At 57.0% G+C, this 14,515-nt stretch overlaps 1 long non-coding RNA gene across 1 annotated transcript; it reads right to left on the bottom strand.

Annotated features, from left to right (window-relative positions):
- Nucleotides 1–8,845: 8,845 nt before the first annotated feature.
- On the bottom strand, nucleotides 8,846–14,303 carry LOC107184721. The gene is made up of 4 exons (XR_001515619.1): nucleotides 14,074–14,303; nucleotides 12,878–13,273; nucleotides 10,427–10,622; nucleotides 8,846–9,877 (listed from the first exon to the last, which is right to left on the bottom strand). It is a non-coding gene; the product is annotated as an uncharacterized LOC107184721 (long non-coding RNA).
- Between the last annotated feature and the right edge of the window lie 212 nt (nucleotides 14,304–14,515).

Raw genomic sequence — 14,515 nt, 5'->3', positions numbered from 1 at the left:
CAACTGCATGATGGACATAGAGAGCATCATTCTAAGGCTCATTCGCCCGTCTGCTGACGCTTGGTAGGGCTTGCTCTCATTCATTTGTGGGCTTTCATGGACCCCATACCGTGTGTGTGTTAGCAAGGAGGTCTTGCAAGAGCCTCTTAAGTTGTCTCCGCTGTGAGGCACAGGCAGCCTGAGTCACCCCAACTCGGGACCCGTCGTCTGAGAGGACAGGACACTGTGCAGAGCCAGACATGTCAAACTCAAAGCCAGCAGGCCTCGGGCCTTGGCCGCGAATTTGACATGGTTGGTGCAGACCAAGGCCCCTAGGTGACCCCATGAAGGCAGGCTGGACCCAGGTGAAAGCCCCCCCTTCTCCTCTCCCCCGCCCCCGCCCATCAGAAATGTGGCCTCCACCACCCTGGCCAAACCTGGGACTCCAGGCTCCTGAGCAGACATCCCTTTGCCCTTGTTTACATATCAGCTGGGGCAGAGGAGGCTCCCGCCCCCGTCCCGACACCTGGCTGCACTGCCCTGGGGAACAGGGAGCCTCCCGGCCTGTGGTTCGCCGGGGATGCCAGGCCCTTGTCTGTGACTCCACCTGCGGCAGGTTCACGCCAGGACACCTGGCACCTGTGACTCTGCCTGGCCGTCACCCCAGGAAACCCGGTGTGGCACCCAGCAGCCCACACATGGCACCCAGGGCCGCCCTGCCCTTCCCCCTCCTGGCGTGCCTCCGTGTTCACATCAGCTCTGCACCCCGACTGCCAAGACAAACCAAAAAGCTGCTCTGAGTTCCTCCCGGGGCTCCAGGGAGTTTGCAAACGCAGGCTGCCCGTCCTGCCCCCAACACTGCCAGATTCAGAGGGAACGCTGCCCGGAGGCCTTCCGTCTGCCCACACCTCCCTGGGCAGGGCTTTTAAAGGTGCCAGAGCCGCCCCTTAGCCCACCCTGGGCAGGGGCCTCCCTCACCTTCCCACCATGCACATCAAAAGGTGCCCACCCTGGGGGAAGGGCAGGGTGGGGCACCACCTGGGCAGCAGCCGCTGGCTCCCCAGTGCCTCTGTGTGGTCCTGCCCAGTGCAACCCTGACACCACCCTGAGCACAGGTGCCCTCTGGGGACCACTACGCCCCGCCCCCCCATTGGTTTCCGTGAGAATAACCAAAAGCATTTCAACGTGTTACCTTTCGTTACACAGATAGACTCCAAAAACCAACACAAATCTTTATTTTTTTTATTTCAAAGATATAATGAAAAATGATGGGGAGAGTACTCATTATGGCAGGTGTCTATGTGTAAGAAAAAAAATATATATCTATATGTCATATAGCTTGTTAGGTTTATTTTTTAAAGGAGAGGTAAGGAAGCAATTGATTTGAGATATCTACCATGAGAAGTCCCATGTCCTGTCAAACTTGTCAGTATTTTATAAATAAACTTTTTTTTTTGGAGTTTTGAACGTTCCTTTTTCTCCTCCCTGGAAGGTAAATGGGGACACCTACCCCCCGCCCCCACATATGATACTCAAGCAATCTGCTCCCCAAACACCCACCTCTGGGCTTTTATGAAAAGAATCAAGAGTCCAACTTACTTTCTTAATTCATACGGGAGTGGGCATCCGTGACTTTAAGTGGAATGTACTATGTTATTTATTTTACACTTTTAGCATAAGGGCCGCTCAGATTATGCCAAATTAGAGGCAAAAATAAATGGTAATGATGACTAAGAACTGTAAAGGCAGTCACTAGCCCGTGTGTGGCGTTCGCCCGTGCCAGGCGCTGTCCTAATGACTGCCCGTTGAGTCACTCAGAATCCTCGTGGCACCCCCCTCGGAGGGAGGCTGGGGCGGGGAGACCTTACGTGGCTTGCCCCGGAGAACTGGGAAAAGCCAGGGTTTGTGCTACCGCAGCCCGGCTCTCAGACATCCCTGCTGCCTCTCTGATGCGCGAAGGTGACTTCCTCGCCCATCTTCATTGTAATTTCTACAAAGCCAGCTTCCCAGGCCCTGGGGGTCTCGAGGCAGTGAGAACGGCTTGGTGGCTCTAACCTACCTAATCCACCCAGGTTTAGAGTTAAGGCTTGACTCACTGGCTTCATGAGTACAGTGGTGCTACATTATACCACACTTACCCCCCATACCTTAAGTCAGATGGATCCCAATAAAAGAGAGTGAAGGAAACATGATTTTAACATGTTAGGCGCCCAGTCAGTCACCGGTGACTGACTGACACTATACTTTCTGTCCAGAAGACAAAACAGGCTGGGCGCTTAACGTGTTAACAGTACATGTAGTGCCACCTATTTTACACCAGAGGCCCAGTGCACAAAATTCGTGCACTGCGGGGGAGGGGGGTCCCTCAGCCCAACCTGCGCCCTCTCGCAGTCTGGGAGCCCTTGGGGGATGCCCAACTGATAGCTTTGACCCATTCCCCGGGGGGCGGGGGGGGCAAGGGAGCGGGCCTAAGCCAGCAGTCGGACATCCTTAGTGCTGCTGCGGAGGCAGGAGAGGCTCCTGCCACCACCGCTGCACTTGCCAACTGTGAGCCCAGCTTCTGGCGCACTGACCTTCTGCGTTGAGCGTCTGCCCCCTGGTGGTCAGTGCACATCATAGCAACCAATCATTCTGCCATTCGGCTGATTTGCATATTAGCCTTTTATTATATGGGATAGTCTACATTACTGTATAATGCACATTCATAAGGCCTCTGTATAATCAAAACATAACTAAAGCAGGGAGTTTTAAACATATACATAGGCACACTTTACTTTTACTTAGATTCACAAATGTAGATTAATTCACCAATCTGTTCATGTGGAGCCATAGCATTTTTCTTTTTTTTTTCTGTTTGAGAATGGGCTCAATATGTACCTTTCTTACATAAACCACCTCTCTAAGGCATCAACAGTGAATTCAGTTTCTATCTCTTTAAAGTAAAGCAAAAATATGTATAGAAATGATGAATGGAAGACTGCAGTTTCCAGTTCTGTGTAGACAGAGCTTGGCAGTGGCTGCTCGGTCCCAACACGTGAAAAGCCGAACCTACTGAAAACTCAACAACTCTCCTCGGCTCGGCGAGGGAAGTGGGGTCACAGGGCGGACTCCTGCCGTGAAACTGGGGAGACGGGCGGGAACACGGAGTCTCCGCATTTAGCGAAGTAGAAGGCACGGGCGATGTCAGAGCAGAGTCCAGCTCTTACTATCTTGCCCTAGAATGTTACAGCTCCTGTCCATTTCCAACTCAACACACTCCTGTATTTTTGCAGCTTATTCCTTTCCCAAACCAACCAGTGTCATTTTCAAAGAAGTCCTCATTCTCCTTGTGCTCGCTAAGCTTGGCCGCTGACATCAGAATTAATTACGTTACGTAATTACTAGAGAATGGACGGCGGCGTAAACAAGGTTGGGAACAGTAGAAACTGAATCTGTAAACATCCAGCTCAGAGTTCAGCTTTCGGGGACTGTGGGCATCTTCATTGTTTGCAAACGAACGTAGGGCATCGTTTCCTACAGCTGGTTGGTTAAGGCAGGTCAGAGGAGAGACCTCCTCCTGTATCTATCACAGTACACGCAGTGCATTCTGCCCTGGATGATCAATTTTCAAGGCGATTAATAGGTTTTCCAGGGTAATTATGACCACACATAATATTTACATTGCACATAATTTGGAACCCAACCCCCCACTAGCTCCCAGTGTCACTCAATGGGAAAAGCACTCTGGGTATAAGAGAGCATGGAGTTAGCAGACACGGGTTCCTACAAAGCCCAGCTTGAACTTGAACTTGGGTTCCTCCTCCGCTACCTCATCTGTGGAATGGGAGCAATTTCTGCCTTTTTCAACATCAGACTCATGGAATGAAGCGTTGGGAAATGACCTCTCGGGCACAGGACTTCCAGGCTCTGAACGCGCGGCTCAGGAAGATGGGCTGCAGGGTGGTGGGCAGCTGGGCTGGCTGCAGCCCCCCTCGGCTCCACCTGCCTGCAGCAACATGGTCTTGAAGCGTTTGGAACCTGGGTTCGAGGTAGGGTTGCCGGATAAAACCAAATTTTGCATGGAACGTGTTTACCCAAAAACGTTGTTGCGTAGCTGAAATTCGCATTGAGCCAAGCAGCCTCTGTTTTCATTTGTTAAATCGGTCACGTGGCTCAAATCCCAACTCTACACCAAGAGGTGGGGGTTCATGCAAAACTTTCAGACCTCAGTTTCCTCCTCCAGAAAATGGGCATGAGCAGGGCGATGACGTGTGAACGTCATTTGTAAGCCGTACAGCACGCTGCATGTGTACGGGATTATCGCTATTGTTCGTGGATAAAAGGACACTGGGCTCATCCAGGACCTTCTGGCTGTGGGCACGACGCTGGCTAATGAGTCCCGATTCCCAGTCCCTACCCCACGGGCTCCGCCTGCCTCTGGAAATGTCTCCAAAGAAAACATCTGAATCTTAGAAATGTGGGGGCCTCAGAGGGGGTGGTGGGAGTGACTGGCCTTCCAGATCGTGTCAGTCACGCTAGGAGCAACCCTGCTCACATTCACATCACTGCGGAGAGCTTCAAACCAGGAGGAAGGCAGGACCAGGGTCAGAAACCCAGGTGCCAGTGCCCCTGGGGCCTGACGCGGCTGGCGGAGGGACAGGTGACTGGAACCTGCGGACAGACAAGGCTGGACGGAGACACAGGCCCAGTGGGAGCTGGAGAACCCCCAGGTCCCCACCTAGACCTGCCTGTCCTTCCGTCCTCCAGCCTCCTCCCTGGGCTTCCTGTGGTCCAGGCTCGTCCAGAAGCCAGAGGTCACAGGAACACGGTCCCCACAGGCCGCAGAGCAAGGTGGGGCGTGGACGGGAGGGTCACATGGGCACCAGTGGGCCCACAGCGGCGCTGTCCTGTGCCTTCAGGTGTGGTTTTTCCTACCCCTATGGAAAGTTCCTACTCTTCCTACCCCCAGGCAGGCGAAGTGCACGTCTCTGTCTCTCTCTTCTCCGTGTGGATAAAGAATGGAATTACACTCGGGCATAGGAGAGAATTCCAAATGTCTGACTTTCTGTGGCCTGCAACCCCTGCCGCAAACAGAGCCACGGGGCAGCAGGACAACGGCCGACCTGTGTCCTGCTGACGGCCTTCTCTACAGCTGAGGCAATCCCCACACAGGCCCACAAGCAGGACTCTCCCCTCTCCCCCGTGTCACAGATAAGGTCACCTGCCAGCACCGCCAGGTAAGTGCCAGAGCCAGGATTGGCCCCCAGCTTGGCTGGCAACCTTCCCCCAAAGGTCAGACGCTGCTCACCCCGAAGAGGGGACCCGGCCCCGGGGGAAGCCTGCGTGCTCTGGGCAGCCAAGCAGGAAACATTGTTTGAGGACAATGATGTCCTCTCGGTTGGGCAAACTTCTCCCTGAAGGGCCAGGGAGTAAACAATTCAGGCTTCCAGGAAGCAGCCAAAGAAAGACACAGCAGTGAAAGCATGTGGCTGTTGTACTTAACAGACCCTGAGATGAGAGTTTTCTATAACTTTCACCTGCAATGACATTTCATTCTGGTCTGCTCTGTCCGCGTCGGTTTAAAATGTGAAAATTGTTCTGAGTGCGTGGGCCACCCAAACACGAGCAGAGTTTGAGGACCCCTGGTCTAAAGTGGCTTCCGGTCAAGCTGATACTTGCTGGGACCTCTATGGGGTGCCAGGGGGACCCCCAGATAAGGTAGTCGAGGGTACTGTCGAAGTGTTGTGTCTCCCTGCCCGTCCCTCACCGCCCCCCCATTCTCATGCACCTGGAACCTCAGAACGGGGCCTTATTTGGAAGCAGGGCCTTTGCGGGTGTAACTAGTTAACGAGCGATCACACTAGGTTAGGGTGGCCCCCAGTCCGATGGCCTGTCTTTATGAGAAGAGGCGAGGACGCAGAGAGGCGCACAGAGCGAACAAGACCGTGTGAAAAGGAAGAGAGAGACTGGCTCCATGCAGCTCCCCGCCAGGGGCCGGCAGGACTGCCGAGCTGCAGGAAGCTGGGGGGACAAGGACCCTCCCCCAGAGCCTCCTGAGGGAACCGGCCCTGCCAACACCGGGAGTGTGGCCTTCCAGCCGCCAACTGTGAGAGAACGCGTTGCTGGGTTCAGCCACCCCGTGCACAGTGATGTGTGTGGCAGCTCTGGGGAAAGAGGGCTCAGTTCTGCTTGGAGCTCCGCTGTGCATCTCTTCTCTCTGGGGGTTCATAGACTGGCAGAGGCTGGCGGGACCCCAGGCCCTGGCCCTCCCGGACCTCGGGCCTCCTGCCCGCTGCTTCCCAGCAGTCTTCGATTCAGTAGCGAAGTGCCAGCCAGCCCTGGATGAAATTGGCAACCACGGGATGCTTGTTTTCCTGCTCCTCCCCCACCTCCCCCTTCCTAAATGGTTTCCACCTCTCACTAGGAGCCAAACAATCCTTCCCCAAGGTCAGAAACCCCCACCCACCATCCACCTGCAAAGTATTCATCGCAGGTGCTGGGGGCGGGACCCCAGGCCTCTCCCTCTGCAGCTGTCGCTGGGTAAGCACGGGGTCCGGAGAGTGACTGGGAGCAGGGGGTGCAGGCAGCCCGCATGTGGGTGGAGGCCAGACCTGCCCGCGTTCCGGGCTTGGCACCGTACCCGGCCCGTGGGGAGGCCGGGCAGGCTTCTCTAGGTCCCCCCACACCTACTGGGGCCCCGCAGCCCAGCGCTGGATGGAGGACACCCACACACCACCCAGGACACCTGTGTGTGTGCACAAAGGCTCATAAATGAACTCACTCTTCTGAAGGTGGGAGGGGGCACACAGGCCAGAGGAACCTGTGGTGGTGACAGTGCCCGGGACCCACCCAAACGCCGTGTGTCCCAGCCTGGAGAGAGCCCGGCACTCCTCGGGGTGGAGGGCCCTGGAACGCCCTCCCTGACTCTTGTCCTGGCCCCGGTGTGTTCCACTGTCTCTTCTGAGGAGAAGATTGAGGCCCCTGGGTGACGGGACTGTGTTTGAGACCCGGCATTGTTTACGGGAGGCTGTGCTGTGAAGGGATTTGGCCGGTAGCGGGGAAGGTCAGGGAAGGCTCTGGGGGAGTCGGACGGATGGGAATGGCAGGGAGTCAGGGAAGCCACCTCGGAGGGAGTCCCCACGTCATTTCTTGGAAGGAGATCCGTGGGGGCGGGGCAGACAGGGCAGGGAGTGGGGGACGGCCCCCCCCAAGGGCGGATCTGCGCACATCTGTTTGCAGTTTCCAGCTCACCTCCGCCCCCGCCTCGCCCTCCCTCTGCAATCAGCTGCCTGTGCCTGCCCGGCCTCCTGCCCCGACCAGCCCTGCACACGCCAGCCGGCCGGTGAATCAGAGGTGCCTTCTGTGGCCCTGGGGTGGGGGCGGGGCTGTTCCAGTCCTGACACCAGGACTACCCTCAGGGGAGTTCCGGGGTCCTGCCCGGACAGGGCTGGGGAGAACCCTCAGCCCCCCGCCCCCCGCCCTGGGGACAGCAACGAGGACAGACAGGAGAGAAGTGGGTGAGGGAAGGGAAACCACAGGTGACCAGGTGGCAGCTGACGCTGGACCCCAGAAGAGGAGACGCAGGAAATGGGTCACCGAACCCACGGCTCCCGAAAGGGGCGGCTCTCACTGTCCGCCGCACCCGGAACCCAGAGCCACGCTGCCCGGCTCCTCGGATTCTTCGGGAGCCAGAATCCCAAATTTTATGTAAACCCCCTTATGCTTACGTATTAGCAACTATAATATATATTTTTATATTTTATATTATATATACATATATATATGGGGGTGGGCAAAAGTAGGCTACAGTTGTTCATATGGAAGTAGACACGCAGGTTATGATCATTACAATAGCTTTCTTAGCCCAAAAGAATGTCACAGTGCAACTGTGGACCTACTTTTGGCCACCCCCTGTGAGCATGTGTGTCTGTGTACACACACATGTACACACACACGTACACACACACATATATATAAAGCACTGTTGCGGCAGATTGTATCTTGCAACAGCGATTGCAGCAGCCCCTCCCTCTCATGTGTTCTTCTCCCATCGAAAGAGGGGCCATGTTCCCTCCCCCTTGAACCGGTGGGGAGGGGCCTGTGACCACAGCACACTGATGCTACGGGACTTTCTAGGCTGCGTCATGGTTATGGGTTGAATGGTGTCCTCACAAAAGATGTGGACATCCTGCCCTGGCCCGTTTGGCCCAGTGGATAGAGCGTCAGCCCTCAAGCTGAAGGGCCGCGGGTTTGATTCCGATCAAAGGCATGTGCCTCGGTTACAGGCAACCAATCCATGTGTCTCTCTCACATGGATGTTTCTCTCTGTCTCTCCCCCTCCATCCCACTCTCTCTAAAAATCATTGGAAAAATGTCTGCGTGAGGGTTAAAATAAAAAACAAACCCAGATGACTTCCTAACTCCCAGCATCTGTGAATGGGACCTTATTTAAAAATAGTCTTGCTGGTGATTGAGTCAAGATGAGGTCATTTGGCTCTGATCCTTACCAAAGGGGAAATTTGGACACAGAAACAGATACGCGGGGAAAGAGGGCTGAAGGCAGGGAGAAGGCCACGTAAAGACAGCGCATCAGGGCGCGCCACCGGGAGCGAGAGGGCGGCATGGAAAAGAGGCTCCCTCACAACCCCCAGCAGGGTCCAACCTGCCGTCAGCTTGATTTGGACCTTTTTATTTTAAAATATATTTTTATTGATTTCAGAGAGGAAGGAAGAGGGAGGGAGAGAGAGAAATGTCAGTGATGAGAGAGCCTCCTGCACACCCCACACTGGGGACTGAGCCCGCCACCTGGCATGTGTGACCCATTATTCTTGCTTTTCACGGGATGCCGGCCCTCACCATGCTTTTGTTCCGGCCCTCCGGTCCAGTTTAAGAACCCATTGTGGCCCTCGAGTCAAAAAGTTTGCCCACCCCTGTTCTAGCTCCTGAACTGTAACTGTTAACTCACTCCGCTGGTGGTACTTCATCGTGGCAGCCCTAGCCTTTCTGCCGGGTCTCCTGGGCACTTGATCTCGGCACGTGGCTGCCGCCTCGAGCAGAAATCCACGCTGTTCCACGTGGAGAAGCCACACACAGGTGTGCTGGCTGCCGCCCAGCTGAGCGTCCCGCTGACGGCCAGCGTCAACCTCCAGACCTGGGAGTGGAGGTTGCCCAGGTGACTCCAGCCCCCGGCCACTGAGTCACCCCCACCCCACAGCCCGCCTTTAAGTCTTCTCAGCTGAGACCGCTCACAGCCTGGAGCCTGGACTTCACTTCTCAGAAACGCCTCTGACCTGGAGCAGGGGCCTGGGCCCAGGGCAGCCTGCTGCCTGACACAGGCTCGTCATTGTTAGCTGACCTGACATGTCTTTGCCTTCAACCACAACTGCTTCCTGGAGGGCATCCAGCTCGGGGAGGGGACAGCGGGCTTGGGGAGAGGAGAAAGCTAGCGTCAGTCCGGGAGGCATCAAGCATCAAGCTGGGGAAGTGTAAATTAGCCTTGACAATGGGCTAGATGAGTTATTGTTATGACTCAAAGGCTTCCGCAGGGGCAGAGGAAGGGCACACACATACACACGCACACACATGCATATACACATGCATACACACGCAGGCCAACCGGATACCGACCACTCTGGAGAAGAGAAAACTCTGTGGCCACCGTGATGAGCTTTGACAATGACACCCCGCCCGCAAGCACGTGTATCTGCACCTCTTCTCCATTCTCTCCACGGTCAGAAGGGACACAGAGATGCCAGGCCCTTCTCCATTCGTGACAGCCATTGACTCAAGACTCCATCCTGTAGGCTTGAATGTGGGAGCAGAAGTGTCCAGTCGGGGGCGGGGGGGCGGGCAAGGCGGCTGCCCTGCAAAGCCCTTCCTTGTGAGGAGGCTCCCACGGTGTGCCCAGGGGGCCGGGAAACTGTAGGGAGACCCCCGAGTCAGGCAGAAGTACACAACATCAGATGCTCAACCCAAGGGTCTGGGATTGGGGGGGGGGGGCGTGCAAAGGGAGGGAAGGCCTTGGGCACACCGTGGGAGCCTCCTCACAAAACGCACAGGCACAAGAACCCACTGACGGGAGGCACGGTTTCTTTAAGTGCTGGGAACATCTGGGCGATGCGTCACATCACATTGGGACGGACAGGATGCTGAGTGATGCCTTCAGGTCCAGTCACCATCCTCTCCCGCCCTGGGCCATGTGCTGAGCTACAGGAAGGAATGCAATGGGGGTCTTTGGTGTGGATGTGGGCTGGGGAGGTGGGTGATGAGAACAGAGGGGGACACGGCTGTGGACTTATAAGAACCACCTTGAAGCGGGCGTGTGGGGTCTCAGGGACACAATGTAGGACCTTCCCAGGCAGGTAGGCATCTGTCTGCTCGGTAAGACGGTGCCCGTCTCCTCTAGCGACCTCCCCTTGCCCACCCTGGGGTTTTCTCATCTGAAAATGGGGGCCACGAGGGTACCCACCTCATGTTGTTGGCGTGATCACTCATGTAGCGAGATCACTCACACTGCAGCCAGAATCTGCTTCCTTTCCTGCCGTCTGGTGGTTTTGTGGCTAAAACTGCAGGCTCTGGGCCTGCCTGCTTAGCATTTTTCAGTCTAGGAACTGGATTTAGCTGTGCCACCTCGGGCAAGTTATTTAGCCTTTCCTGTGTTTAATCTGAAAAAATGGGAGTGAGATGCGGCATCCGAGCCTACGGTGAAGTACTCAACGAGCCACAGTGACCAACCTCCTCCGGGCTTACTGAGGCCACACGTGCCTGCAAGCTGGCCTCTCGGTGAGAAGAGGAGCCTTCTCTGGGCACAGACAAACCCCCTTTCCTCACCCTCCCCTCACCCCAGTCCCTGGTCTCACCTTCTCCCTGGGGGCCCAGGAGGCTGCCCTCCAGCGGAGAGGATGACAGAAAGTCCTGGAAAGCCCGGGGGGCCTGGCAGACTCCTGTATCAGGACCGGGACTGTGCCTGCAGATAACGGGCTCATTTTTTTCCTCTTAGCTCAATTCTAGGAAACACTGCAGGGCGGGCCCACTCTGTGCCCGAAGATGCCCAGCAAAAACATGGTTCCAGAAGGTCACCCTTGGGCCCTTAATTTGGAGACAGGCTGGCGGCCATGTAGAGCCCCCACGGGGTCCCAGCTTTATGCTGACCTCTGACCTGCATTATCTAACAACCTCACGCCAACTCCATGAGGTGGGCACCCACATGGTCCCCGTCTACAGATGAGAAAACCCAGCCCCACGGAGCTCAGGTGACTGCTCTCGGGTCCTAGAGGGAGGCCGGGATTCGAGCCCAGGACCGTCTGACCCAGGGCCTGTGTCCTTGTCCCGATCTTCCGGCCCTTGGAGCACCAAGAGGAGACGTCCGCTGAGGGGCCAGGTTCGGCTCTTCCACCTGTCGCGGGGGCACTGGTGGGTGAAGCTCTGGGCTGGAGACGTCTGGGGACCACACACAACATTCCTTCCGGGGTCCCCGCTTCCAAGACTCCCCGCCTTTGCTGAAGTTCACACTATTTGGCTGCGGAGCCCAGAGCTCCGGTTACATGGTTCTCCCCCATCTTGTTCTCCCTCCCGGATAAAGAGGACATTGGGTGTCATCTCCCACCTTCGGGGTATGTCCCCGCTCAGTGTTCAGTGTTGTGGCCCTCGAGTCAAAAAGTTTGCCCACCCCTGGTCTGGGGCTAGGGTTAGGCGGGAGAAGGGAGGGCTCTGGGGCTCAGGACACGGCTCGTTCATCCATCCAGCCGACATTCTACATGGAGACTCCAGTCCACATGGAAATTCAAACACCAACCAGCCCTGGCCTGTGTGACTGGGTTGAGCATCATCCCATGCACCTAGAGCTCAAACATGCCTGGGTTGTGGGCTCGATCCCCAGCAGGGGGCGAGCAGGAGGCAGCCAACTGATGTTTCTCTCTCCCTCTGTCTCTCTCTCCCCCTCTCCCTTCCTCTCTAAAATCAATAAAAATATATTTTTTAAAAAAACAAAACAGCAATCGGACACCACACCGTCCTGACTCCAAGGAGCCGTGGGGTGACGGGCTGTTTTACTCTTGGGGTGCACTGGCCGCCCCAGAGCCCTGATGCACGTTAACCCCCTCACAGGAGGGCTCATGGCTGGGAGCCTGGGTGGTGGGGGCCCTGTCCTGACCCCCAGGTCGGGGATCCTGGGGGTTTTCCCAGGCTGCTCGGCAGAGGTGGCCCTGCCCACGAAGGGGCTCCAGGGGCTTCCCAGGAACAGGGAACCGAGGAGTGAAAGGGCCTCTGCCCAGCGGGTGGCTGTGAAAGGTCCAGGGTGGGCAGGGCCTCAGCTCACGGGGGCTCCACTCCAAACTATGCCAACAGCAGGCCCTAGGGACACCCTGAGGTGTCCATCCAGGAGGGACCATGTCTGACGACCTGGGGGGAGGGGGGAAGGTTGGGGGCGGGGGACTCCGATAGAGATGGGAAGTCACAGAGCATTTGTGTGGGAGGGGCCTGAGAGATTAGCTCATTCCAGACAATGAAATGTCCTGCCAAGAGTCAGGCAATATGGCAAGCGCCAGGCTAGAGCGAGTGGGGCCTCCGGCTTTTCTACAAGGAAATAGGATGACCCCCTGGAACGGATCCTGGTGGGGCTGGGCAAAACCATTCGAGCTCCAGTGCCCAGAACCCCGAGCTAACACACGCTGGGAGGCAGGAGGCCCCTGGGGTTGTAAGGATCACGTGTGCCCAAGTTCAAGGGCTGGCCGGGCACCTGGGGCAGGCAGAGACGTGTGCCCAGGCCTAAGGGCTTCAGAGGTCAGATGACACCAAAGCTGCAGTTGAGAACTGAAATCCCTGTCCGGAGTCAGGGGCTTAGAGCTTGCCAGAAAGTTCAAGGTGGGTGTTATGCAAGCGGCAGGCTTTGTTGTTGTTGCTGTTAATTTCCCCTGCTTACAGATAGAGAGCTCTAGTCTACAACTTCGCCTCAGTGGATACCTAGGAGGTTCCCAAAATTCACAGGCCTGGGGTCCCAAATCCCAGAGAAAATGCACTTTTCTACCAGTCAAGCCTCCCACCGGCGTCCTAGCAGTGCAGGGAGGAGCAGCTTCTAGAAGCATCCGAGCTCCTTCTCTGGGCAGCCTGTGCCCACTGTGGGCCTCCTGAGGGCAGGATCCGGGTTCCTACAACCACAGGCAAACCGCAACGAACGCTCAATGTTGGTGGAAGGGGCCTCAGAGGCAGGAGCTCAGTTCCAGGAAGGGCGGAAGGATCCCAGGGAGCGCCCAGGCCTTGGTTCTGGGGAATCTGCTCAATTGACAGGTAATCTAACCGGGAGGGCCAACTCCGACACCTGTGGAAAGAACAGATTACCTTAGCGAGCCCTAAGGACAAAACACTTTGTTTTAAATGTGGGGAAAGAGAAGGGCAGATGTGCCTCCGAACCAAACCGGGACCTGGGAGTTTTCTTGGGACAGATAAGACTTGAGTTTCTAAGGGACCTGGGACCAGGGAATGGGGGAGGGGGACGGTCGGGCTGAGTGGGGGAGGGTTGACAACTAGCAGCGAAGAAGGGAAGGGGCCCACTGAGGGTCCCATCCAAGGCCACGCGGGTAGGAGGGAGCCCGAAGCCTGCACTACCTCCACCCCCTCCCTTGAAACCCCAGTTGGGAGCGGCTAACTGCAAGGGAGCCTTGACGTGCTGTGCCCTCTCTCCTGGGCAATAGTCCACCATGGGCCTCGGGTGGTGGGTGTCCTTTACAAATGGAGACTATTTCTCTAAAAAGAACCAAACCCAAGGCCTGCTTTTCATACGATGCGGACCCTGGGACTCAGGAATTCATCCCCTTAAGTTTCACGTGGAGGCCCGGAGGTGTGGCTCAGTGGTAGAGCATCGACCTATGAACCAGGAGGTCACGGAAGGATCCCCGGTCACGGGCACATGCCCGGGTTGTAGGCTCAATCCCCAGTAGGGGGCGTGCAGGAGGCAGCCTATCCATGCTTCTCTCTCCTCTTCCTTCCTCTCTGAAATCAATAGTAAATCTATTTAAGAAAGTTTCATTGGGAGAACTTGGCCTCCCCAGACAATCAGGCAAAGGGCAGTCGGACAGGCAGGAAGATCAAAGACCGGCCACCTGCCGACAGCCTCCTCACCCCCGGCCCCAGGCCGGGTCCTCCGGCCCCTCCGGCTTCCAGGGTCTGGGATGGAATCCGGGACCCAGACGGCGCCTCGGGCTCCCATCTCCGGTCTGTCCTGGGCCCAGGGGCGAGCAGGCGGGGTTGGGGGTGTCTGGTCGCTGCTCCGAAAGGGACGAGCCTCGGGAGTTCCACGTTGAGCCCCCCCGGGGAGAGTCGCGCCCCAGGTGGTACTGGGTCCGGGAGCGCAGCGAAGCGGGGGGCCCCCGATCCCCTCTCTCCCACGGCCCAGGTCCCCGCCCGGGCCGCCCCACTCGAGCTCGGAAAGTCTCAGGCTCGCAGATTTGAACCGCGGAGGCCGAGCGGCTGCGCTGAGGTTCCCCAAGGCCATTGGCTGCGGCGGCGCCCGCGCGGGGGGGGCGGGGCGGAGGGGGGGGGGGCCCGGGGGGGGCGTGGGCCC

Source organism: Myotis davidii, unplaced genomic scaffold (assembly GCF_000327345.1).
Source record: "Myotis davidii unplaced genomic scaffold, ASM32734v1 scaffold172, whole genome shotgun sequence".
Lineage (NCBI taxonomy): Eukaryota > Metazoa > Chordata > Mammalia > Chiroptera > Vespertilionidae > Myotis > Myotis davidii.
Note: the sequence above shows the minus strand (reverse complement) of the source record. Positions and strands in the feature narration are given on the sequence as shown.